At 45.3% G+C, this 23,081-nt stretch overlaps 1 long non-coding RNA gene across 1 annotated transcript; it reads right to left on the reverse strand.

Moving 5' to 3' along the window:
• Nucleotides 1–20,166: 20,166 nt before the first annotated feature.
• On the reverse strand, nt 20,167–22,689 carry LOC140606279 (uncharacterized). Its single transcript, XR_012008625.1, has 3 exons — nt 22,522–22,689; nt 22,270–22,414; nt 20,167–22,150 (listed from the first exon to the last, which is right to left on the reverse strand). It is a non-coding gene; the product is annotated as an uncharacterized lncRNA (long non-coding RNA).
• Between the last annotated feature and the right edge of the window lie 392 nt (nt 22,690–23,081).

Below are 23,081 nucleotides of genomic sequence, written 5' to 3' on the forward strand. Positions count from 1 at the left end.
CTCTTAAAGGAAGGAATATCAAAGACTTTGTGAACATATTTTAAAATTGTCATATCATAGTAGTTATGAAAAAGAATGAGTCAGTGCTATATGTACTGATATGAAACAAACCTCAAGATACATATTCAGTGAAAACAGCAAGATGCAGAACAGTAAGTTTGGATACCATTTGCCGTTTTTAAAAGCGATGAGGGAAATATATGCAAATATACATGCATTTGCTTTCATATACATAGATTATCTCTTGGAGGGTATACAGTAAACTGGCCTTAAGGAGGAGGACTGGGGACAGAGGTAGGAGAGTGATTTGCTTTCTGTACCTTTTGAATTTTATATGTGCAAGAATTACTCTTTAATAATAAAATAAAATTTAATTTTAAACATTTATTAAAGGGGCACCTGGGTGGCTCAGTGGGTTAAGTGTCTGCCTTTAGCTCAGGTTATGATCCCAGGGTTCTGGGATTAAGTCCCACATCAGGCTCCTTGCTCAGCAGGGAGAGTCTGCTACTCCCTCCTCTTCTGCCCCTCCCCCTGCTCATGCTTGCTCTCTCTCAAATAAATAAAATCGTTTTAAAAAATAAAATAAAAATTGATTAAAATAAATAAATAACATTGTTGAAAGAACTCAGAGCAAAAGAATGATCAGCTTGGGGTAGAACTAGTTTCTAGAAGTTACTAGGTGGGGGGGGCGGTTAGTAATGTGCTTGCTTGATTGTTTATTTTCTTTGAAGACAGTTTGCTTTCTTTGAAGGTATGTGTTGAAACAGGAGGCTATAAGCAAGAAATTCAAGGAAAATAGACTGAGCTTTCTGAAGGAGGGCACTTGTAAGAGAACTTCCTGGAGCTCCCACACCATCTATATCCACCTACCTGCATTTGTATGTATCTGTGGTCCTCTTTCCCCGTGACTACAGATAAACTGTCCACAAGGCAGTCGGTTACTTCAGCGCTGGATTCCAGCCCCTCCCTCTTATCTGCTCCAACAATTATCTCCCCTCACCTCTCTCCCCTCTCACCTCCTCCCTCCTTCATTATCAACTTTTTTTCCTCCTGGATCTTTCTATACAATCATATTGTTTTTCTGTGACCTGAAAACATTGTCTTCTTGTCCCTATTCTTCTGTTCCTCTTTATTGCTTGAAAGTTTCTCCCATGTCTCCTCCATTCTCTTTTTAGAACTTGAGACCAGCGCTTGGGTGGCTCAGTGGGTTGAGCATCTGACTCTTTTTTTTTTTTTTCAATATTTTATTTATTTACTCATGAGAGACAGAGAGAGAGGCAGAGACACAGGTAGAGGGAGAAGCAGGCTCCATGCAGGGAGCCTGATGTGGGACTCGATCCAGGGTCTCCAGGATCATACCCTGGGCCGAAGGCGGCGCTAAACCGCTGAGCCACCCGGGCTGCCCGCATCTGTCTCTTGATTTCAGCTCAGATCATGGTCTCAGGGTTGGGGGATCGAGCCCCATGTCGGGCTCCGTGCTCAATGCGGAGCACTGCTTGCCTGCTTGTCCCTCTTACTTGCTCCTACCCTGCTCATGCACTCTCTCCCTCTCTCTCAAATAAACAAATACAATCTTAAAAAAAACCTTGAGATATAATTCACACACTGTAAAATTCACCTGCTTATTTTTTTTAGATTTTATTTATTCATGAGAGACACACAGAGAGAGGCGAGACACAGGCAGAGAGAGAAGCAGGCTCCATGCAGGGAGCCCAATGTGGGACTCCATCCCTAAACCCCGGATCATGCCCTGGGCCAAAGGCAGACACTCAACCACTGAGCCACCCAGGCATCCCAAATTCACCTGTTTAAAGTATACAATCCTAATATATATCAGTAGTGTCTATTATAGTGACAAAATTGTAAAACTATCATTGTGATCTAATATGAGAGCATTTCATCACCCCAAAAAGAATTCCCATATGCATTAGCAGTCACTGCCCCCCAGCCCCTGATAAATGCTACCTACTTTCTGTTTCCATGAATTTGCCTATTCTGGATCTTTCATATAGATGGAATCATACAATATGTGACCTTCTATATCTAGCTTCTTTCACTTAGAGTGTTTTCAAGATATATCCACATTACAGTATGTATCAGTATTTCATTCCTTTTTATGGCCAAATAATATTCCATTGCATGGTTATACCACATTTTGTCCATTCATCAATTGATGGATTTGGGTTTTTTCCCCACCTTTTGGTTATTACGAATAATGCTACTATAAACATTTGTATACAAGTTTTTGGGGAGACATATGTTTTCAATGTTCTTGAGTATAAATCTAAGATTGGAATCGCTGGGTCATGCTTTAACTCGTTTAATATTCCGAGTAACTGCCAGACTGTTTTCCAAAGTGGCTGCAACATTTTACATTCCCACCATTCTTTCCCACTGTTAATACTTGTGATTGTCCATCTTTTTTATCATAGCCATCCCTGTAAAGTATAAAGTGGAAAAAAAAAAAGTATAAAGTGGTATGTCATTGTGGTTTTTATTTTCATTTCCCTAGTGACTAGTGATGTTAAGTTTCTTTTCAGGTGCTTATTGGTCTTTTGTATGTCCTCATTAGAGACTTGTCCATTTGAATCCTTTGTCTATTTAAAAATTATCTTTTTATTAAGTTGTGTTTGTTACATATTCTGAACACTAGTCCTTTATCACATATATGATTTTCAAGTATTCTCTCCCATTCTGTGAATTGTCTTTTCATTTTCTTGATAGTAACCTTTGAAGCATATAAGTTTCTTTTTTAAGTAATCTCTATGTCTGGGGCACCTGGGTGGCTCAGTTGGTTAAGCCTCTGGCTTCTGCTTAGGTCATGATCTCAGAGTCCCGAGATGGAGCCCCATATCAGGCTCTCTGCTCAGCAGGAGTCTGTTTGTTCCTCTCCCTCTGCCCATCCCTACTCATTGTCTCTCTCTCAAATAAATAAAATATTTTTAAAACAAGTAATCTCTACGTTCAATGTGGGGCTCAAACTCAAGACCTTGAGACCAAGAGTCACATGCTCTACTGACTGAGCCACCCAGGTGCCCCAGCATATAAGTTTTTTATCAATGTTTTTCTGTTGTTGCTTGTGCTTTCGGTATCATTGAAGTAACTATTGCATAACTCAAAGTCACCGAGATTTACACCTGAGTTTCTTTTTCTATGAGTTTTAGCTCTTTCATTTAGTCTTTGGTCCATTTTGAGTTAATTTTATTAGTTATATGAGCCAAGGGGCCAACTATATTCTTTTGCATGTAGATATTCAGTTGTCCCAGCACCATTTGTTGAAAAGACTATTCTCCTACTGAATAGTTTTGGTACCCTTGTCAAAAATCAGTTGGCCATAAATCTAAGAGTTTATTTCTCAATTATATTTAATTAATCTATATGTTTTCCTTATGCTAGTACTACACAGTCTTTATTACTGTAGCATTACAGTATGTTTTGAAATCTGGAAGTTGTGAGTCCTCCAACTGTTCTTTTTTTTTTTTTTCTCAAGATTGTTTTGGCTATCCTGGGTCATGTGCATTTCCATATGAATTTGCGTTTTCTCTATGATCAGCTTGTCAGTTTCTTTTTTTTTTTAATTTTTTATTTATTTATGATAGTCACACACACAGAGAGAGAGAGAGAGGCAAAGACACAGGCAGAGGGAGAAGCAGGCTCCATGCACCGGGAGCCCGACGTGGGATTCAATCCTGGGTCTCCAGGATCGTGCCCTGGGCCAAAGGCAGGCGCTAAACCGCTGCGCCACCCAGGGATCCCAGCTTGTCAGTTTCTGGGGGGAAACGCCAGCTGAGATTTTGTGGAGGTTGCATTGAATATGTTTATCAACTCGGGAGTATTGCCATCTCAATAATACCAAGTCTTGTAATCAGTGAATATGGAATGTCTTTCCATTTATTTAGGTCTTTAGTTTCTTTAACAATGTTTTGTAGTTTTTAGTGTATAAGTCTTTTACCTCCTTGGTTAAATGTATTCTTAAGTATTTTATTCTTTTTGATGCTATTGTAAATGGAATTATTTTCTTATTTTATTTTAAGTAAATTCTACACTCAACGTGGGGCTTGAACTCATAACCTGAGATCAAGAGTTGCAGCCAGGTACCCTTGGAATTGTTTTCTTAATTTCATTTTTTTTAAGATTTTATTTATTTATTCATGAGAGACACAGAGAGGGAGAGAGAGAGAGAGAGAGGGGGGCAGAGACATAGGCAGAGGGAGAAGCAGGCTCCATGCAGGGAGCCCGATGTGGGACTCGATCCCGGGTCTCCAGGATCACGCCCTGGGCTAAAGGCGGCACTAAACCACTGAGCCACCTGGGCTGCCCTTTAATTTCATTTCTGACCATTCACTGCTAGTTTATAGACATGAAATTGATTTTTGTATATTAATCTTATATCCTCCAACTATTAGCTCTAATAGTTTGTGTGTGTGCATATTCCTTAAGATCCTCTACATATAAGATCATGTCATCTGTTTATAGAGTTTTACTTCTTCCTTCTCAACCTAGATTCCTTCCATTTATTTTTCTTTCTTAATTGCCCTGGCTAGACCCCAGTACAATATTAAATAAAAGTGATGAGAGTGGACATCTCTCTCTTATTCCTGGTCTTGGGAAAATATTCCATCCTTTCATCATTAAGTAAGTTGTTAGCTGTGGCTTCTTTATAGATGTACTTTATCAAAATAAGTGAATTCCCTTCTAAGTTTGTTGAGTGTTTTCATTATGAAAGGGTGTTGAGTTTTGTCAAGTGCTTCTTCTTATCTGTTAAATGATCTTTTGGGGTTTTATCTTTTATTCTATTAATATGATGTATCACATTGCTTTTGTAGGTAGAACAAGTCTTGCAATTCTGGGATAAATCCCACTTCTGGTGGGATTTGTATATAAAAAGAGCTTTAGGATGGATTTAGCTTGCTAGTATTTTCTTGAGGGTGTTTGTATCTATAGCATAAAGCATATTGATCAGTAGTTTTCTTGTGATATCTTTGTCTGGTTTTAGTATCAGAGTAATTCTGATGTCATATAATAATTTGAGAAGTGTTCCCTCCTCTATTGTTTTTTGGAACAGTTTGTGAAGGATTGGTTTCCTATTTTGTCTTGAACCCACTCTCATCAGGCTTTTTGCCTGCGCTATTGTGCTGAAACTGCTCTTGTCAAGACTTCCAATGACCTCCATGCTGCAATTCAGTGGTCCATTCTCAGCCATCATCTTACACTCATCAGCAGCGTTTGATACATTTTCTTCCTTCTTGAAATACTCACTTTTCTTGGCTTCCACACTTCCCTGGTTTTCTTTCGCTTCAATGAACACTCTTTGTGAATCTCCTTTGCTGGATTCTCTCCCTTTATCATATATTTTCATAAAAGGACCACAGGCCTTGACAATTTTTTCTATATTTTCTCAGACTTTTGGTGATTTCATCTGCTCTTCTGAATTTAAACACCAATTACATGCTGAAGACTCCCAAATTTAGAGCCCATATGTGATATCTCTCTGTCTCTGGATTTATATGTCTACTGCCTAGTCGACATCTTAATGTGGATTTTGAAGGTACATCTCAAACTTACCACGTCCAAAATAAAACTTTTGATTTGTGCCATCAAATCCACCAGGTCCCACCATCTTCTCCATCACTATTAACTGCAACTTCATCCTCCCAAATGCTCAGACCAAAAATCTCAGAGTCATCCTTCTTGGCTCCTTTCTTTCTCTCACTCCCTACCCATTGCATTAGTAAATCCTGTTTGGACTACCTTCATATTAACCAGAGTGACCATCTTTGTGATTAGATTATCACCCTGGTATTTCTCCAGTTGGGATTGTTGTAATACCCTTCTAAATGGTCTCCCTGTTTCTTCCTTTGCTCACCTTCAGTCTGTTCTCAACATAGACACCACATAAGAGTTTTTATCATGAATAGATGTTGAATTCAGATGTCAGATGATTTTCTGCATCTATTGAAATTATCATGTTATGGTTATTTGGGTTTTTTGTTTTGTTTTGTTTTGGGGTTTTTGTTTTGTTTTTGTTTTGTTTGGGGGTCTGTTACGTGATAAATTACATTGATTTTCAAATGTTAAATCAACTCTGCATTCCTAGAATTAATCCCATTTAGTCATGGCCTATATTTTTTTTAAGATTTATTTATTTATTCATGAGAGACATGGGGAGAAAGAGGCAGAGACACAGGCAGAGGGAGAAGCAGGTTCCATGTAGGGAGCCTGATGTGAGACTTGATCCCAGGATTCCAGCACCACACCCTGGACTGAAGGCAGGCACTAAACCGCTGAGCCACCTAGGGATCCCCAACCTATTTTTTATTTAAAATAAGTTCCTTTATAGATATTATATAGTTAGATTGTGATTTTTTTAAATCCAATTTAGCAATTACTCTTTATTTTAGTGCTTGCTTTAGGATTTATAATATATATCTTTAGCTTATATCCATCTACCTTCAAGTGATACTATACCACTTTACATACTACATTAAAATCTTGTGGATGAGGGCAACCCCCATGGCCCAGCGGTTTGGCTCCGCCTATATGGAGCCTGCTTCTCCTCCTCTCCCTCTGCCTAAGTCTCTGCTTCTCTCTCTCTCTCTCTCTGTCATGAATAAATAAATAAAATCTTTTAAAAAATCTTGTGGATGAAATAGATAAAGGATATTAGGAGGTACAAACTTCCAGGTATAAAGTAAAGGAGTCATGGTGAGGACAAATACAGCATAGGGAATATAGTCAAAAAGATCATAAAAACGGGGTAGCCCCGGTGGCGCAGCGGTTTAGCGCCGCCTGCAGCCCAGGGCGTGATCCTGGATCAAGTCCCACGTAGGGCTCTCTGCATGGAGCCTGCTTCTCCCTCTGCCTGTATCTCTGCCTCTCTCTCTCTCTGTGTCTCTATGAATAATAATAAAAAAAAAGATCATAAAAACGTTGTATGGCGACAGATGATGATTGCACTTACCATGGCGAGCACTGAGTAATGCATAGAACTGTTTTTTTTTTTAATTTTTATTTATTTATGATAGTCACACAGAGAGAGAGAGGCAGAGACACAGGCAGAGGGAGAAGCGGGCTCCATGCACCGGGAGCCCGACGTGGGATTCGATCCCGGGTCTCCAGGATCGTTCCCTGGGCCAAAGGCAGGCGCTAAACCGCTGCGCCACCCAGGGATCCCTGCATAGAACTGTTGAATTGTTATGTTGTACACTGGAGACTAATAGAACATTTTATGTTAATTATACTTCAATACTAAAACAACAACAACAACAATTAAAACCTTGTAAGTGTATACTTTCATTTCCCATCCTGGCCTTAGAGCTATATATTGTTGTCATATATTTTATTTTCACGTATGTTAGAAGCCCCATGATTCAGTACGATATTTTTGCTTTAAGAAATTGATTACCGGGGCACCTGAATGGCTCAGTCAAATGGCTGCCTTTGGCTCAGGTCATGATCCTGAGGTCCTGGGATCAAGCCCCATCTTGGGCTCCCCACTCAATGGCAAGTCTTCTCCCTCTCCCTTTGCCCCTCTCCCTGCTCATGCTCTCATGTTCTCTCTCCCTCCCTCAAGTAAATAAATAAAATATTTTTAAAAAAGAGGAAGTTGATTATCTCTGGGGCACCTGGGTGGTGCAGTTGATTGGGCTTTGGACTCTTGGTTTTGGCTCAGGTTGTGATCCGGGTTCGTGAGATGGAGCCCCATGTTGGGCTCCACGTTCAACATGGAGTCTCCTGAGGCTTCTCTCTCACCCTCCCCCACCCCTCCCCACTTCTCTCGCTTTCAAATCAATGAATAAATCTTTTTTTTTTTTAAGAAATGGGTTATCTCTTAAAGGCACTTATTTTTTTTAATATTTTATTTAAAAAAATATTTTATTTAAATTCCATGTGCCAACAAATTTATTTTTAATTTTTTTATTGTAAAATAAGCTCTACACCCAATGTGAAGCCTGAACTCACAACCCAGAGACCAAGAGTCACATGCTCCACCAACTGAGCCAACCAAGTGCCCCTCTTAAAGACATTTAAATAAAAAAAAAAGACGCATACTTAAGTACCCATCTATTTTTTCTGGTGTTCTTTGTTCCTCTGTATAGAGCCAGATTTCTATTTGATATCTTTTCCTTCTGCCTGAAGGTCTTCTTTTAACATATCCTATAGTGCAAGTCTGCTGGTGGTGAATTCTTTCAGCTTTTATATGTCTGAAAAGTCTTTATTTCACTTTCATTTTTAAAAGACATTTTCCCCAGATAAAGAATTCCAGGGTCACAGTATTTTTCTTTCAGCATTTTAAAGATCTCACTCTACTTGTGTTATGGGTGGCGATAAATATGCTGTCATCTTATCTTTGTTTCCATATGTATTATGTATCTTTCCCCTCAGGCTGCTTTTATGATTTTTCGCTTTATCACTGGCTTTAATCAATTAGATTAGGAAGTGCTTTTGCATATTTTTCTTCATATTTCTTGTACTTGGGGTTCATGGAGTTTCTTGTTATCTGTGCATTTATAGATTTCACCAAATCTAGAAAGTTTTTGACCATGATTCCTTCAAATATATATATTATATATATATAATATATATATATATATATTATATATATATATATATTTTGCTCCTTACTTTTTCTGGGACTTCAAACATACATAAATATATTAGGCTGGTTGATGTTGTCCCATGGCTCACTGATACTCCATTAATTTTTTACTCTTTTTCTCTCTCTTTATTTCATTTTAGTAGCTCCTGTTACTGTGTCTTCAAGTTCACTAATCTTTTCTTTTCCTTCTGTTAATCTTTCTAGGGTATTGCTCATCAAGACATGCATGGGATTTTTTTTTTAATCTCTACACATTTGATTTTGGTCTTTTTTGTATTTTCTTTTTTTTTTTCTTTTTTGTATTTTCACAGCTTCCCAGCTTCTTCCTTTGCCTATCTTCAGGCTTTTGTCAGCATGTTAAAATGTAACATGCTACACCTTGGCTCAGAACTTTCCAGTGCCTTCTCGTCTTATTCAGATAAAAAGTCATAGTTTTAAAAATGATCAACAAGACTCTATTACCTTGACTTCATCCATTACCTCTCTGACTTTAAGTCCTTCTCCTACTCCTCTCCATCTACTCTGACATCATTCTATTCCTGGAATATATGGGCCATACTTCTATCCCAGGGGTTTTGCACTTGCTTCTAACTCTGCCAGAAATGCTTATGTCCCATCCGTCCACATGCTTTATCCCTCACCTCTTTCGGGGTCTTATTAAAATGTCACCTCAGTAAGATCTTCCCTTCCACCCCATTTTTAAAACTTCAGTGTCTGCTTGTATAGGCATTTCCCAAATCCTTGCTTTATTCTTCTCTATAGCTCTTATCATCATCTTACATCCTGTACCCTTTTATATAATTAATTTTGCTGGTTGTTAGTCTGCCCAACACTGTTAGCTCTGAGAGGGCAGAATTTTCCTCTATTTTGTTCACTGCTTTGCTCTCAGCTCCTAGCACAGTAGTACCAGGCACATAGCAAACACTCAAATATTTGTTAAGGGAATGAGATGGATGAGATTTTTTAAGTGAATAAATGAGAGCCTGTTGGCACATGGGGTAGAGGGAGAGTTTAATAAAAAAAGGGGGGGGGATTAGCACATATTATGGAGCTGTTTCCAAAATAATTTTTCTTTTTTTATCAAAATATTTTTCCAGGGCAGCCCCGGTGGCACAGCGGTTTAGCGCCGCCTGCAGCCCAGGGCGTGATCCTGGAGACCCGGGATCGAGTCCCACGTCAGACTCTCTGTATGGTGCCTGCTTCTCCCTCTGCCTGTGTCTCTGCCTCTCTCTTTCTCTCTCTGTCTCTATGAATAAATAAAATAAAATCTTAAAATATATATATATTTTTTTCCATATGACTTAATTCTCATCACCAAGAGACTTAGTCTCCATTATAAATATAACAAAACTCCACTAAAGGAGTTTTTTTTTTTCTTTTTAAGATTTTATTCATTTAATCATGAGAGACACACAGAGAAAGGCAGAGACACAGGCAGAGGGAGAAGCCGGCTCCCTGCAGGGAGCCTGATGTGGGACTCAATTCCAGGACCCCAGGATCATGACCTGAGCAGAAGGCAGACCCTCAACCACTGAGCCACCCAGGTGTCCCACCACTAAAGGAATTTGAAGCACCAGTCTTGGACCAGCTAAGTAGCAGCACTGGGACTTGGACTAGCACCCTCTGTCAGATGCCATGATTGCGGTTAATATCCAGTTAGCAACAGCCTTAAGGGACAGGTCTTAGGCTCCTTTCAACTTTGATAGTGTTTGTGACCATTTCCCCAAAGAAGAAGCAGAACTTCTACCACAGACTTGATATAAGCAATTCCCTGTTTCTGAGTTACAGCAACCTAGGAAAACTCCAGCATGGCAGAGTGAGCACACCACCTGCGGATACCCTTGAGAGCCTGGGACTTATTTTTAGCCTGAATAGGAAAAGTGCCGAAAATCTTTTAGGAGAGTTGGCAGCTGGCGGGCTGCTGATACAGCTGTGTTTATGTAAGCTGATGGCAGAGGAGAGTATGAGGATTAGCAAGGAGGCAGGAGGTGCTGGGTCCACCTGTACCCTTTCTGATGCTCTGACAGCCAATGCCTTTTGTTGGAAAGTTATGGATAAAAAGCTATTGTTAAGGAGAGAGGGACATGCGGATCATTTGGAGCTTGCAGAGAGTATGGGAGCACCTGGCTGCCCCGAGTCAGAGAACTGGTTGAAGTGGTCCCTTGGATCTGTCCGCTGGTTCATGGCCTCTTCCTACTTTTATTCAGGAGTAAATAAAAGAACAGAGATGCATTCACATGATGCATCTAGAAAGTTTACCAGTACATTGGATTTGGAACATATTTCTCAGACATGCCAGGTGAAAGCAATCTCTAAAACCTCATTATATAGAAAGTTGTCAAATAATGGGCTCCTGTTCTCTCATAGAGGCAGCAGAATAAAAAAGTCATCTGTGGACTCTCCTGAAGAAAATCAAGGCTGAAACTTTTTCTAGTAGAGATTTTTTTTTTTACATTTAGTTATAAAATTTTTCAAATATAAGCAAAAGTAAAGCAAATAGTAATACTGAACCCTTAGGTATCCTTCACTCAGCTTTTTTTTTTTTTTTTTTTTTTTTTTTTTTCACTCAGCTTTAACAGGTAGCATAGCAGCCTTGTTTCATCTGTTCCCCCACCCACCCTGAAATTATTTTCAACAAATCCCAGACAGCACATCATTTTATCTGAGAATATTTCAGTATGTACCTCTAAAATATAGAGAATTGGGATCCCTGGGTGGCTCAGTGGTTTGGCACCTGCCTTTGGCCCAGGGCGTGATCCTGGAGTCCCCGGATCGAGTCCCACATGGGGCTCCCTGTGTGGAGCCTGCTTCTCCCTCTGCCTGTGTCTCTGCCTCTCTCTCTCTCTCTCTGTCTCTCATAAATAAATGAATAGAATCTTTGAAAAATAAAATAAAATATAGAGAATCTATAAAAAATAAACAACCATGATACTATCTTCACATTTTAAAAACAATGAACAATTTTGTTTTTTTTTAAAAGATTTTATTTATTTATTCATGAGAGACACACACACAGAGAGAGAGGCAGAGACACAGGCAGAGAGAGAAGCAGGATCCATGCAGGGAGCCCGATGTGGGACTCAATCCCGGGTCTCCAGGATCACACCCTGGGCCAAAGGCAGGCACTAAACTGCTGAGCCACCCGGGGATCCCTACAGCGAACATTTTCTTAAGATCAACTATACAGTGTTCAGATATCCCGGTTTGTCTAAACAAGCTTTTTTTTTTTTTTTTTTAACCTTCACTGTGTTTATTTTTTTAATTTATTTTTATTTATTTATGATAGACATAGAGAGAGAGAGAGAGAGAGAGAGGCAGAGACACAGGCAGAGGAGAGGGAGAAGCAGGCTCCATGCTGGGAGCCCGACGCGGTACTCGATCCCGGGTCTCCAGGATCGGGCCCGGGGCCAAAGGCAGGCGCGAAACCGCTGAGCCATCCAGGGATCCCCCCTTCACTGTGTTTAAATCAAGATCTCAAAAAAGATTCACCTCTTTTCCTCTTTGCAATTTATTGCTGAAGAAAGCAGGTCATTTTTCCTGTAGAGTTTTCCACAGTCTGGATTTTTCCAATCACATTCCCCATGGTGCTGTTCAACATATTCCTCTGTAAATGTATTAATTTGTTAGCTGCCAATTTGTTTCCTATAAATTGGAGGTTAGATCTAGATATTTGATCAGGCTGAGGTTCAATTATTTTTTCTTTTCCTTTTTTTTTAGAGAGAGAGCCCACGCACGTGAGCAGTGGGGGGGGGACAGGCAGAGACAGAATCTCAAGCAGATTCCTTGCTGAGCACAGAGTCTAACACCAGGCTTGATCGCACGACCCTGAGATCATGACGTGACCTGAAATCAAGAGTTGGATGCTTAACCGACTGAGCCACCCAGGCACCCTGGCACAGGTTCAACTCTGTGGCAAAAAATATTATCTACCAACTGGCTGGCTCAGTTGGTAGAGCATGCAACTCTTGATCTTAGGATTGTGAGTTTGAGCAATACTTTGGGTGTAGAGATTACTTTAAAAAATACGTCATAGGTAATGCTATGTACTTCCACCAGAGGCAGAAAATGTTTGGTTTCATTTGTGGTGTTAGCAGTCTAGAATCATTGCCTGGACTCCATTAATTGACGCCTAATGAGTTTTAAGGAATAAATGTGGCTGTGATGGCTGTCTCTGGGCAATGCATTCGGAAGAGCATTTCCTGGAGAATGTGTTGTTTGTTATTTCTGAGTCATGAAAACAGCCCTGAAAGCCTGCCCTGGTGGCTGCACTGCGGGGCTGATCCTGGGCACTTTAGGGAACCTTGGGCTTGGTATGTCTGGTCAGCTGTGTGGGGTGTTATGACGGTCTTCCCCACTAGAGGACACTGTGGCTCCAGGTCTTCACGTGGCTCCCAGTCAGTCCTGCAACTGAGAGGCCTCTCAGAAGGCCAAACCTTTGGTGTGCATTTATTAGGCACCAACTGTGTGCCTCTTGTATCAAAAAGAGCGATGAAAAGAGGTCAAACACAAAGTCCTGTGGAATCGTTTCCCAAGGTAGTTCCATTGTATTTTTCTTTAAGGATAAAGAGAGGTATTTCTACATCTGTTAGAAACCACTTTAGCCCCCCACAGGGATGGCTGCTTCCAGCTGTAAACCACAAATTTGGTTATGTGGTGTTGGATTTAAAAAACAAAACAAAACTGTGATATATGGGCTTTTTGGAATATGAATGTATCCAAGAAAGATGCCAAAGTGTATTCATCTCTGAAATAATTTATTCATCTATTCAACACCATGTATTGAGTATCCAGGGGGAAAAGGGAGGGAGAAATGATGTTACTTACAGAGAGCTACTCTGTGCCAGGCACTGCCCCATCCTTTTTATCTACATCCTCGAAAGATGTGTCATAGCAGCTTCATTTAAGTTAAAGGAAACTGAGTTCCATTGAGCCTAAGTGAACTAACTGGGTGAAGGTTATCCTGCCAGATGCAAATGGAGGTCTGTAAATAAAGATGTTTGTTTCCATTAACCCCCTAGACGCCACACTGACAGCATGATACTGGAGAACAGAAAAAGTGTGGCAATGACAAAGGCATCCTGTCCTTATGGAGGTCATGATGTAACACAGATGTTACAACAGACACATGATCACAGGTCCCCTAATACGCGGGCACCCTCACCACCCCCTGCTATGGTACTATCCTTCTACAGGGGAGAGCCCACTGACCGCCAGCCCAGGCATCACCGGGGCTCTGCAGGACTAACTGCCAACTCACCCTCACCCCATCTGCCCTGTGACCCAGGCTTTTGGGGGCATCTGCATGACTCAGACCATGACCACCAACCCACCTGGAATATGTAGCAAAACCAAGATAGAGATGGCTTCGTCGGCTCACAATCTGTAGTTTCATGGAGGAAGACAGGCAGACACATGCATGATCAAGCAAAAGCAATGAGTTCTTGAAGATTCTGTGCAAGGGGCACCTGGGTGGCTCAGTCGGTTAGGCATCTGCCTTCAGCTCACGTCATGATCCCTGGGTCCTGGGATCGAACTCCATGTCTGGCTCCCTGCTTTGTGGGGAGTCTGCTTCTCTGCCCCTTCCACCTGCTCTTAAACTCTCTCTGTCTCAAGTAGGTAAATAAAATCTTTTAAAAAATTCTGTGCAAATAATTTAAGATGCCCTTCCAGTTATTCATATTTTCAAGCCCACTTAACCATTCCCCCAGCCTTGTCCCTGTTGCCTCGTAGTTCAGCCCTGGCAGCACCGCTGAACTCACATCATAAGAGTCCAAGCTGTGTAATTGACTAAATGCAGTCAGATACATTAAGGAGAGAGAGTGACAGCTGGCAGCTGGGAAAATGAACTAACTGGCTTAAGCTAGGAAAGAAGATACAGGTGGCAGGTGTCTAAAGAAACACAGTTAGGAGCGCTTGGAGAGGCTCAATCCCGAATGCCACTACAACCTCAGGCAATCACAGCTGCAAGGTTCTGAGATGAGGACAAGCGTGGGTGTGCTTTAAGCCAGCACCCTCTTCCAAACCAGCCCTAGGATAATGAATGAGCCATCAGCCAGCGCCTTTGCTCTCCGAGGAAAGGACCTCCCTCTGCAGACGATCCCTCTGCAAACACAATTGTGCCTTGGGAACCATCTGGCAAATGTGCCCGTTCCTTCAGCGGTTCTGGTATTTCCCTGACTTGCAGCCCCTTTTTCTTGGATATAAATTGTTGCAGCAAGCCAAACCAGCAGAATGCTTACAGTGCTTCATAGGCTTTCCCCGAGCCTGGTTAACCCCATGATTCGCAGCCTATGAGGCTGCTCACAGCTAATGGATATCTTGGATGCAGGCATTCTCTGTGCTGTTCTTATGTATTTTGGAGTATGCAGAGCAGGCATGAGAGCTGCAGACCATAGCTGCAGCAATCAGATTGAGCGCATTTCTGTTGCAGGACGTCCTTCACGGAGAAGGGACAGGTTAACTCCATCTCTCTGCAGAGGACTCAGACAGCTCCCCAAGGAGCCACAACAGGCTGCCACAGCTGTAGGACAAATCACGTGCTCTGGCCACACACAGGAGGATGCCCAGCAACCCTGACTGCCAGCCGCTGGGCCCCATTTTGCAGAGAGCCATGTTCCTCTTCTGACCTGGCCTGATGGCTTGCGAGGCTGGAAAATTGTGGGTCACCTTGAGGCCACTTCAGCCATCCCATTTCCAGCCTGCTTCACTGATTCTAGTTCAGAGAACAGATAAAGGCAGGAGATGGAAGGGGAGAGTCTTGTTAGTCTCTCATATCCCTGGTGATGTGTTTCATGGACCAGGAGGGCAAGCTGAGCCATCAATCATAAGCCCCCTTACCCCCATCCGGGGAGTACTGGATTGTTCCAGAGGGGTAGAAGAGAAAGTAGTCAATGCAAAGACTCCCAGAATGTCCCCATCACCTAACAACAAGTAGGCAGTTTCTATGCAAATTTACACCTTCTTGCCTCAGTACATGCAGCTCCCTCTGTCTTGAATGCATCAAGCCTTCATCCACCTGGCAAACTCCTACTTAGTCTTTTAAGATCCAGCTCCAGCATCACCTCTTTGGACCCCCTTTCTGCCACCACATACTTTGCATACATCTCTACTCAGCATCAGTAGCATCGTACCTGAAGGATTTTGTAGCGTGTCTTTTCTATCTGTACTAGAGCTCACTGTGGGCAGAGACTATGTCTCATTTATCTCTGTGTCCGGAGCCTCAGTCTGCAAAGATGTTTACAGGCACTGTTTTGGAATGGCAAGTCGGAGATCATGGGATTTTGAGATGGATTCTTCTCGCAATCATAAGAGTCCAAAGAGTGGCTCTATGGCTAAAGAGTGACAGAGCTTGGACAAGAACCCAGGTCTGCTGACTCCTGATCCTGCTTGCAAGTACTAAGGAATTACATCCTGATCTGTATTTCCCCCATCCAGCTGGGGTGGAAGGGGTAATGGGAAGTGAACAAGCTACTGGGCAAGTGGCAGGAGGCAGAAGGATCCAAGTGACCCAGTCATATTTCAGGGCTGGGGAGAGGTCACAGCTCATCTAGTTTGACCTCTGCATTTACAGATGAGAAAATGGAGGCCTACAGAGTTGAGGTGCTTTGGTCAAGGTCATACAGCAAGCTGATGGCAAAGCAAGGAGAATGCAGGCCTCCTGATCCCCAGGAGAGCTGAGAGTTATCCTCCCACCCAAGAGAGATGAGAGAGAGGATGGCCAAGCCCTCCTGACCAGCTGCTATCCGAGGGGCAGGTCCCTGGAGTCCTCCATTCTTCTGGGCTTTTCTTTCCCTCTCCTGGTGGCACAGCACTTAAGTAGGGTGCGTTCTGCATAAATAATAAAGAACACTTTCCTTCCAGGGAGGAAGGCCGTGTCTGGGCAGGCGGTATGACAGATGGTATTTACAATGTGCGCGGAGAAGTTCTCACACAGCCTCACTTGGGCCCTGTGGCTGAGAGAGGGAGGAAGCAGATCTGAGTGCCCACCGTCTCACTCCCCTGCTTAGTGTTCCCAGGTGGCTGCTGCTGCTGTGTCCCCATCCTCAGAAAGCCTGCCTCATGGGCCCCAAGGCATTCTTCACTGCGGCCCCTCACTGGAGGAGGTGCAGGATCAATGATGTTCTTTCCCAGGGTAGGCCCAGAAAGTCCTCTGAGGCCAGATGCTGGGTAGATTTCTTGGGAATTCTGACCTCTGGGATGCCTTCCTTTGGCCTGGAGAAGTTAAATAGGACAGGTCTATTCATTGAGCAAATATGTTTTGAGGGCTTTCTATGTGCCCCAAATTGTTCTAGGGAGTCATGGACACTGCCATAAGTATATAAAACCAAATCCTTGCCCTCATGGAGCGCACACTCAGTGGAAAGGCTTACCCTGGGCCTCGTGGCTGCACAGCTGGTTGAACACCCTCATCTGAGCCTGGCACTGTGCAGTGGTGAATGAAAGCAAACCGTCCCCCTCCTTCTGGGAGGATATTGCACAGGTAGCTGAAGAGAAACAAAGCAGAGAAACAGACCAGTGGCTTTTTCCCTAAAGCCAAAGACATCCCCTGACGCACACCAGCCTGCACCTTGACAAGCCGCACTTGGACACCCGGATTTAACCCCGTCTGGTCGCCCTGGGAGAAGATTGGTAGTTGGGGCCAAGGACACTCATCAGGTTTTTCTCCCCCCATTCACTCTTAAAATAAGAAATTTGGTGAGAGGAATGGAGACTCATACCTCCTCTGGGCCCAAGTGTCCCTATTTGTAAAATGGAGGTAATTGTACCTATTCTGCTTACCTCAAGAAGGCCAGCTTTTGGGGGATGAAATGGAATGACAAACGTAGAAGTGCTTTGACATAAAGGCAGCAGGCATACAATGGTATTTTTATTATGCAGAAGAATCTTTCCTCCATAACATAAAACTCATTCCTCATTGGGGGCTGAGAATAATAACTATGTAATTAGACTTCATGTCATATCAACAGACAAGCTCTGTTTCTCATTAAACAGACATTTGTTTGACTCCTATGGTGTGCACTGTCGCATATTGTGATGGATGCAAAATTGAACAGGCCATAACCTCTCTTTTAAGGAACTTACATTCTTGGATAAAGAAGATAAAACTTAGAGGGAGGCGTGGTCCTTTTGGGCTGGAGGGTTAAGGAAAGGCTTTAGGAAGGAGGGGCATGCAACAGAGAGGTGCACTTGATTGAACAGGCTGCTTCTCAAGGAGACTCGACCTACCTCTCCCATAACCAAAGGTCCCACATTGTGTCAGAGGCCCAACCACAGTCCAGAAGTGGCCCCCTGGGGAGCCAAGCTCTGAGGAGATGCCAGAGAAGGACACCGAGAGCCAGCAAAGCAGCTGATCCTCTCCCTGAACATGTGGTTGGCTACATTTTGGAACTGGGAGAGTTTCCTCTGTGCCTTTCTGAGCTTCGCTTTCGGGAGCCCACGCCTCTCTTTGAAAGGGTTTGGTGTCTGTGAACCTAGACATCTTTCCGTAATGATTTAAGTGACTCGGCAACAAGGGGGCCCTGGCGGGAGTGAGAAAGGAAGAGACGAAAGGAAGGCAGCGTTGTGCTGTTTGATCTCCAAGACAGCGGGCAATAAGAGAAGAATTTAGGATCCGGGATGGAGGGTGGTTGGATTCCAAGCCCTCCCTGAGCAGCGTCCGCTGTTTGGACTTGCAGGCTTCAAACAAGACTGGGGGATTCCTGGAAGACAAAAGAATTCAGGGCTGGGGCTTGGATCTCAGTCAAAAATAACTTATGTCTTCATCTCAGGCAAGCAAACTGGCGGCAGCTCAGGGCTGTTTGCAGGTTTCTCAGAAGATCACAACTCCATGTGGTGAGAGGGGACTATAAGGGTCAATTTGGGTTTGCTTTGGGGAGAGAAAGGGCCTTGTGTGGTTCATGCCTGACTGAGGGAGACCTAAGAATGGGAGACTGTGTTGGAGAAGAGGCCTAAGCCAGAGAAGTTCTGGAGAAAATCACCCCCACCCACCCCTCCACCCACCCCGCCACCCCCTCCACGCCCCACTGCCTGTTCACCCCCTCCTCTGTGCTGCCATTTGCTTTGGGGGTAATTACAGCCCTCACTGTTCCTTCCCTGGCTTCTCATTAGCTCATGTGGTCCACAAACTCCTTGGCTCCCCTTACCCGGCTTCCCTCTCCCAGTTGTTCCCCCTGCCTTTCCGAGGTCGCCACCGGCAACCCATTGTCCTAGCCCCCAGGTTCAGAGCATCCCATCCTTAAAAACTACTCCTCCCTCTCTTGGTGGGTGTACATTAGAGACTCAGCCCCCAAATAGCTCTTCCTCTTCCCTCCTTCCTTTTCTCACTGAGCTGTAATCAGAGGATTATCTGATTTTCTCCTGGGAGGCCAAGGCCTGGGTCTTACTCCCTTTGTATTCTCAGCACCTCGGCCAGGGTCTGGCAAATAAGGGACACTTGCAATGTGTTAGTTGAATTGCGCTCTTGAGCTGCTGCCAACTTTATCTAAAATGCTGTTCCAGTTAGAAGCTATCACTGCCTCCCCATTGCCCCCTGGGCGAGGGCCCCTCCCTCAGCTTGGCACTCAAGGACCTCTGTGACCTGGATCTCAGCACCTGGCTGTGTGGTTGTTCCCAACACAGTCAGTGGCTTTCCTCACCTCTGCACCTTTGCTGTGGTGATTCCTTCCATCCAGAAACCCTTCTACACTGTCTACCCTAAAGCTGCTCCATCTTTCAAGGTTCATCTCTTAACTGAGCTCAAACTACTCTCCCTCAGGCTCCTCTCCTGTCCCGCAACACTCCTAAGAGTGTCTTGTTAGGAACTGTAAGGGAGGTCCTGGGTGTAGAGCACTAACAAAATGAAGAGCAGGGTACCAATCAGTGCCAATTGGTCCTTGTTTGCTGGCACCTCCCACCAGACCTAGGGTTCTCTGAGGGCAGGGCCCCCGTACAGTCATCTACAGGTGCCTGGCACATGACAGCCATTCATCGAAAGTGAGCAGGCACCAATGCCCATTCCCTCCTCTGTCTGCAGAGTGGCCCTGAATGTGCTGGTCCTCAGGCTGTCCTAGGCTGGAGTGGCCCAGAAGCTATCAGATAGCCTGGCCACTCCCATCCCTCAGAGGGAGTCCCACTGCCCCCTGGGCAGCGAGGTGTACCTAGCTGCAGATTCCCAGGGGCCGAGGGGTGAAACAGGCTGGCTGATGAGGCTGAGGCTACCATGAAGTCTAAAGGGGAGAGTAGATTGTTACAGCCCACCTCTGAAGCCAGAGGGCCACTCTCCTTCCAGTGGGGGCCAGGGAAAGGGAAGCAGTGTCCTGACTGGAGGTTTCTGGTTAGCAGTTGGGAATTCTTTTCTAGGATACTTTTGGTGCATGCATGTGGGTGCAATGTTCCTGGGGCAGACAGAGAAACAAGACGCCCTACCCTAATTGCTGCTGTGCTCATGACCCCTTCCCTGGATGGCATCTCCCATCTTCCTATGCTCAGGCCAGTCTCCTCCTATCTTCCATGTTACAGCCGAAGGAAGTCTCTTTTTTTTTTTTTTTTTAAAGATTTATTTATTTATTTGAGAAAGAGAGAAAGCAAGAGTGAGCACACAGTGGGGAGGGACAGAGGCAAAGGAAGAGAAGGATTTAAGCAGACTTTGTGCTGAGTGTGGAGCCTGACGTGGAGCTCAATCCCAAAACCCTGAGATCAGGTCATGATCTGAAATGAAGAGTCTGATACTCAACTGATTGTGCCATCCAGGCACCCCTGGAAGGGTATTTATTTATTTATTTATTTGAGAGAAAAAGAGAGCATATATGCATGTGTGTGAACAGGAGAGGGGCAGAGGGAGGCGCAGAGAGAGAGAGAGAATCTTAAGCAGATACCATGCCCACCATGGAGCCCAACGTGGGGCTGGATCTCACCCGCCTGAAATCATGACCTGAGCCAAAAATCAAGTCAGATGCCTAATTGACTGAGCCATCCAAGAACCCCCAGAAAGATCTTCTAAATTATTACTCTGCTGATCACAGTCCTTCTGTGCCTCCCCATAGACCTTAGGTAAAGTCAAAGCTCCTTTCTCAGGAAATCCACAGCCCTTTGCACTGTCCCTTCCAGGCTGGGCTCCTCACAGGAAGCACCCTGCCCTCATGGCCAGCCATGCCAGGTTCCTTATAGTTCCCGTGCCATACTACATTGCTTCACAGGCCCAGCCTGTGCCTGGGCTGTTCCCTCTGCCTAGAATGCCTTCTCTTCAGGTATCTCATTTTGCTTTGTTCTGGGGACATTTCCTTTAGCAAGTCTTCTTAGACCCTCAAGAAACCTGTCCTTTGGGTTTCTATACTCCTTTGGCCTTCCCTGGCTGTCACCTCCAGATAAACACTTTCTGGAGGGCAGGGTCCAGACCCTATTTATTTCTATATTCCTGAAGCTCTGCCACTGGCACTCAGTAGGAACTCAGTAAAAGTTTAGAGTACCAGGGCACCTGGGTGGCTCAGTGGTTGAGTGTCTGCCTTTGGCTCAGGGTGTGATCCTGGGGTCCTAGGATGGAGTCCTGCATTGGGCTCCCTGCAGGGAGCCCACTTCTCTCTCTGCCTATGTCTCTGCCTCTCTCTGTGTGTCTCTCATGAATAAATAATAATCTTAAAAATAAATAAAAATAAAAAATAAATGTTCAGAGGATGGAGCCTGCTGAGGTCCCTTCTACCTGAGGGTAGTATAGAGTTGGCGCTGCTGATAAGAGGTGCCCCTGGGCTGAAGAAACTGAAGGGGACCTGGGGTCAGAACACTGCCCAGGGCTGCTGGGCATCTCGGCAGAGTGGCTAATGCCTCTCTAAGCCCTTCTTCCCCTCACCTCACCCCAGGCTTCCTGGATGACTTGTCCAGTCCCAGAGATCTGAGTCTAACACAGGCAGCCCCCAGACAGGTCATGTAAATGATATCCAGAGGGTGGGGAGGAGGCAGTGATATTGACCTCAGAGCCCCATGCTTCCTTTTGTCCTTCTGGGCTTCTTTCCCCAAAGAAGTAGGCCTCTCTTCTGTCCCCCTGAAGGCTGTTTTCAAAATCACACCCTAGGCAGACAGTTTTATTTACAAGGAAATCTTGGCAGGATCTTGACTTGTTAGTAGAGTAGGGATGGGGGAGGGTGGTGAGAAACAAAAATAGTTGAAATGATCACACTTTCTGAAACCGAGATGAAAATTGGTGTCTGTAGCAAACTCACCTAATTAGAACGGAGTTAATTTCCTCCTCTGTGTTTAAGGGGAATAGTCATTATCGGGTGAGATGGTCACAGGTTGGATTCTGGGGTTGGGGTTGTGTGTCTGCTTTATGATGATGTGAGCATTAAATGCAACTTTCACCGATGGAAGAGTGTCCCTTTCTGACAGGAGGGTGGGGGGAGCAAAGACCAGTGAATAGGTGGGTGTTGGGTGATGGGAAGAGGACTGGAAGGGGACTGAGTGACCAGGAGTGAGTCCCTGGGCCTCTTGGGAGAGAGAGATGGCATCTGTCCCCGTGGACCACTGGACCAGTTTGCAGGCAGAGCCTCTGCTTCTGGGAGGCAGTCTCCTGGGAGCACTTTCCTGCGGGGAAACAACACCCCTTTTTAAAAAGATCCCCTGTTCCTCTGATCTGACTTCATTACTACTTGCTTTAGTTTCTTTACCTCCCCTCTCCCCGTTGGGCAGTTTTCTGGGCTTGCCTCTGTCAACCAGGTCAAATGCAGCCAGGGCACTGTCACAGGGCTCTCTTGCAGGGAGGACAAGATTGAAGATTTGGGGTCCCCGCCGGCCATCTCTGACTTCTCCCATCCCCGAATTACTGGGCGTCTCTGGACCTCCCAGAATCTGAGACCAAAGGGAGGGGAAGCGAGATTGAAGGGTGTTCGGGATCCAGTCCTCCCAGCATCCCGCCCCCAATTCACTCCCAGTTAACCCCGACGTCGCCAACTTACTGAAAGCCTCGCCCCTGCCTCCTTCACGCCTCCGCAGTCTCCAAGTGGTCGTTAACCCGGTGGGTCTTGGGGAGTGGGCACGGCCCCATCCAGGCCCCGAGACCGTCCCGGCCCGGGGTGGAGGCCGGCGGGAGCGCCGCACTCCCCCGCCCCCCACCCCCGGGCTGCGCGGCCACTCGCCCGCCGGCCCCGCCGCAGCCCGGCCCCCGCCCCTCCCGACCGGTTTGGCTCGGGCCGTGGCGCCCGGGGGCTGGGGACGGGGGTCCCCGGGAGCAGCCCCGCCCCGCCCCGCCCCGCCCCGGAGGAGTCCGCGGGGAGGAGGAGACTCGCGCGCAGAGCGGGGGCCGCGGGGAGCGGGAAGGGAGCGCGGGGAGCGCGGGGAGCGCGCGGGGAGCGCGGGGCCGGGGCCAGCCCAAGGGCGCCCTCGGCCCGGAGCCTGCGCGGGGGCCGGGGCGGAGGCGGGGGCCGGCGGGCCGCGGCGCGGAGAAGTTTGGCGGCGGGAGGCTGGGCGTCCCGCGGCGGCGAGGCTGCGAGGCGGCGAGGCGGCGGCGCGGGGGCCG

This window comes from Canis lupus, chromosome 16 (genome assembly GCF_048164855.1).
Source record: "Canis lupus baileyi chromosome 16, mCanLup2.hap1, whole genome shotgun sequence".
NCBI lineage: Eukaryota > Metazoa > Chordata > Mammalia > Carnivora > Canidae > Canis > Canis lupus.